Source organism: Lynx rufus, unplaced genomic scaffold, assembly GCF_022079265.1.
Source record: "Lynx rufus isolate CCGP_SWC_20201006 ecotype Redwood Valley unplaced genomic scaffold, mLynRuf1.p SCAF_11, whole genome shotgun sequence".
In the NCBI taxonomy this organism is placed as follows: domain Eukaryota; kingdom Metazoa; phylum Chordata; class Mammalia; order Carnivora; family Felidae; genus Lynx; species Lynx rufus.
The window spans coordinates 31,163,957-31,168,315 of NW_025814825.1; positions in this window are offsets into that span (position 1 = coordinate 31,163,957).

Consider the following 4,359-nt stretch of genomic DNA (forward strand, 5'->3'; position numbering starts at 1 on the left):
TCATCCATGCCACAAGGGTGGCTGCACCTGTGTTGAGCAGCAAAGTGCCAGAGACTCTCCTAAGAACAAGTCTTAGATGGAAGTTCCCAACTCTGGTTCCAGGATCCCCGGGGCCAATGGGCTGTGTCCCTGAGTGTATGAGGGGGTGAAGGGCAAGGGTTCCTATGTATATATGTGGGGTCCCAGTACGTGTGAGTGACAGGGGCTGGGTTCCCTGGGTGAGGGTGGAGTACGAGTGGGGTTAGGCCTCACTCATTGTGGGAGTGTGTGTGTGTCCATAGGTGTCATGATCACATATCCTTGAGAAAGGGCAGGAGCGTATCTAGTGATGAGCATTATGAGTGTGTGTGTGTGTGTGTGTGTGTGTGAGAGAGAGAGAGAGAGAGAGAGAGAGAGAGAGACACCCTGTGGGTGTGCACCCATGCATGGACACCAGGATGTGAGAGAGGAGTCTGTGTCAGCACCTTTCTCTTAAGGTATATGCGGTCACACACAATGACACTGTGCACATGTGGAAGGGGAACAAGTTTCAGGGGTCTGTTTATTATGTCCCATGGCCTTGCTCCGGGCATCCCCGTCCCCTGTTTCTTGGCCAGCCCTGAAGCAGTGGGGCTCCTTCCGCTGTGCTCTGGTTTAGGCCACTGCCTCTTCATCTGGGTCACCTCCCTGCTCCCATCCTGTCAGTCTCCCAGCACAGAAGAGAGCTTCCTGCCTTGGGGAATTGTCTGGCCACCGGGGGAGGGTCTCATCCTCTAGAGACGCAGCACATCCCCTGAGCCATAGGCCTGGTCACCGGAATGCTGCATCCACAAGAGGGCGCCCAGAGGCTGAGCTGCTCTCAGCCTGGGTGGGTCCTGGAGCAGCATCAGGGCTCATCCGGTGCAGCTCAACGAGAGCCAGGCTCACGAGCTCCAGGAGTGCTGCTTCAAGTGAAGGGTGCCCATGTGCCTCTCCAAAGGTCCCAGATGTCTCCTGTGGGTGCTGCAGGCCCACTTCTCCACCCTCAGCACCAGCCAATCATGGCACCTTGGTCATCCCAAGGGAAAGGTGGGCGGGGCGGGAGGCTCACTTGCCCTGGATTGGAGAGTCTGGCCACCAAATTGCGTGGGCCAGAGGTGTAAAAAAGCCAACTACATCCATGCCAAGTGCCACAGGTTGACTCTTGCAACCTGGGCCCCACAGTCTAGCCCTTGAAGCCTTTCCAGGCACCCCAGTTAAGCTAATGGCTGTGGAAGAGCACGTACAAAGTTGCAACTCAGAGTCTTCAGAACATTCTGTTTGTGTTTACTTCTGCCCTGACTGCAGCTTCCTAGGGGTCCTCCTCCTGCAACCCAGTGACCCCAGAGTCCCAATACCGGAACCAGGCTCCCTCCCCTACATTCCTCCTCAGGGCAAGGAAAGAGGTTCTCCCCTGCCCTCCCCATGGCAGGCTGGGAACCCATTCTGGCTACAGTATTTACCAGTGGAACCCAGGATCCAGTCACACAAATGAAGCCTTGGGGCAGGCCTGTGAACCCAGAGTCAGCAAGACCAGGGGCTAGAGGCAAGGGACCACCGCCTCTTCTGTTCCCAAAGGCCACAAGGAGGGAAAGTCCTTTGTAAGCAGTGGGGGCGGGCAGGCTTCCCTGTCAGAGAGAAACTTGGTGCATACAAAAGCATTGAAGGAGGAGATCAAATCAGGACTCTTCCAGGGACACTAAAATGTATGGCCAAGGGGATCAAAGATTCTATGGCCTTAGGATTCATTCTGTCAGTCTGGCATTGGGGGCGGTGCCCAGCCTTTGCAAGGCCACATCTAATCCTTTCAGCCCCTACGCTGGCTGGCGGCACATAGCCCTGCCCCACTCTAGGATGATCAAAAGCGCTTGGTAAAGGTTGGCCAAGAGCAGTCTCTCCGTCCCAAAGGCTGTTCCCTTAGGTGGCCCTGCCTGGCAGCGGCGTGCGGCTCTAATGCTGCCTGTTGGAACTCTGGCCATGGCGGGGCCTCAGCCGGCTGCGCTGGGCCAGTCAGAGCGGGCCCTCGAGGGCAGCCTCCCAGAAACCATGGGCTTTTCGAATTTTTAAAGACTAGGGCGGCAAAAACGCACGAGGGAAAAGCAACCTTTTACAAAAGAGCAGATCCCCTCCGCAACCCTTGGCGGGCCAGGATATCAGAGCTGAAGGAGGAATGCACCGACGTGGAGCGAGGACAGGAAACCAGGACGCAACAATCTGCAAAGACAGAACTCCCCGCGCCAAGTCGCGGGCTTTCTGGGGCTACCTCACCGGGCCTCCCCCACCTGCGCCGAAAACCTCGACAAGATCCGTCCGGGTCGCTCCAAGACGCGGCCGCGGCGCGGGGCGCAACCAGGCTGGGACGCGCCGCTGCGGCTCGGGCCCTGCACATCGACCCCGGCCGCCCGGCCCGGCTCACGTCCCGTTCTGGCCGGAGACCCGCCCAGTCTGGGCCTGGAGGCGCCGGGTCGGCCGCTCCACCTCGCTCCCGGCCCAGCCCAGGCGGCCGGCAACTGCGCAGCGCGCTGCCCGCCGCAAAGAGAAAGGCGTTTCCGAGCGCGTCCACTCCGCCGCTCGGCGCCGGGCGCCAACTTCGCCCCGGCCGCTGCGGGCACCGGTCCCCGGCAGGACTCACCTTCGCCGAGCAGCGGCAGCAGCAGCAGCAACCGCAGCCTCGCGGCGCCGGCCGTCGCCGTCGCCTTCGCCATGGCCCGCGCACGCCGGGGCCGCAGCAAGAGGGCTGCTGGCTGGGGCTGGGGGTCTCGGCGGCGGGGTGCGGCGGTCAGCCTGGCCGCCCCATGCCCGCCCGGGACGCGGCGGACGCGGCGGACACGGCGGACACTGCGGGCGCAGAGCGTCGGGGCGCGGACTCCGGCTGCTCCACGATGCTGCGCGCCGGGCTCGGGTCGCGGGACTGAGGCTGGGCGGGCGCGGACTGCGCCGGAGGAGTGGGCAGGGGCGGGGCGGGGCGGTGAGGGGGGCGGGCCAGGGGCGGGCCGGGCGGGGCCAGGGTGCCGGCGGGGTGCGGGGGTAAGGGCGGGGCTCGGGGTACCGGCAGCGGGCGCCTGGTGGGGATCCCGCCGGGCGCGGAGAGGAAACCTGTGCGGGACGCGGGATGCTGGCCGGGCCCGGTACGAGTAGGAGCGAGGTGCTGGACGCGGGGTGCGGGCCTGCCACCCGCAGCCCCAGTGAGCGCACCTCTGCACGCACAGCCACTCTTTTCAGCCTGTGCGCCCGCTTGCGGTCCCTGCGCTCCGCTCTTTCCGGCCGCCCGCCGGCTGAGGGCAGCGAAACCCGGCGGGGATGAGGAGCCAGGGCGGACTGGGTAGGGGTGCGCCCGATCCGACAAGGAGACGAGGCGGGCGCCCCGCCTCCAGGCTCTCGGCGCGGAGCGCATCCTCCGCCATTTCTCAGAGGGGGGGAGGCGCGGTGGGAGCGCGGCCTCTCCTGGGGCCCGGCGGGAGGAGGGGAAGAGCCTGGGCAAGGGAAGGGGAACCTGAGCGCTTTCTGCGCACTCCTGGAGCGAGCCTGGCGTATGGCTTACAAAGTCCGAGGTCGCGCTGAGGGATAGGGTAACGTTTCCTGGGGCTAGTTTGTGATCCCCCTCTCTTTAGGACTGGTTCAACCAATGGGAGCAGGAAACTGGGTCTGGGCACACCTTTCAGAGAGGCCTGGCACTGGCAGCTTAATGGAGTGTTTGGAGGGCAGGTGTCCTTTCCCAAACAGAAGAACTCTTAGAATGTGGACTGACGGGGTAGGAGAGCAAGTAGAAGGAAGGAGCTGCAGCCCAAAGTAATTTAATTTTTGCCCAAATAAATGAGACCCATGAACACATCCAATCCCATAAAGGGGGAGACTCTGGGCCCCTAACATGGGGGTCCTGGAGTGAGGTTGCGGTTGGATTCTAGGTCTCTGTGGGAAAGGTCCACTGTTCTACCACTCCTCGCTGTCTTTTGAGGAATGGTCTCCACTTAGGTGAAGAGGAATAGAAACCCATGGAGCCTTGGGGTGGGAGGGTTCCCGGGCCTGGGGCGCCCCTACTTCAGGGTCTCTTCTGCCTGCTGCGCACAAAGCCCCGCCCCCTTCAGGGCTGAATAAGAGATCCGCACATCACTCTGCAGATATGAAGTCAAAGTGAAGTCACCCTCGCAGGCAGGAGGAGCTGCCAAGACAGAAGCTGGCTGGGGGCTCTGCCAGCTGAGATGTCCAGAGCAAGCCTGCTGGCTGGAGGCCAGGGCACAGTGCTGCCAGCTCAGGAGAGCCACCCTGTGGCCACCAGACCTTGTGTTGCTTGCCACACCCCTCACCCAGAGCCCCGGGGCCCTTGGATTTACGGGGCTGGAGTTTGCCATGGGAGGGTTTTCT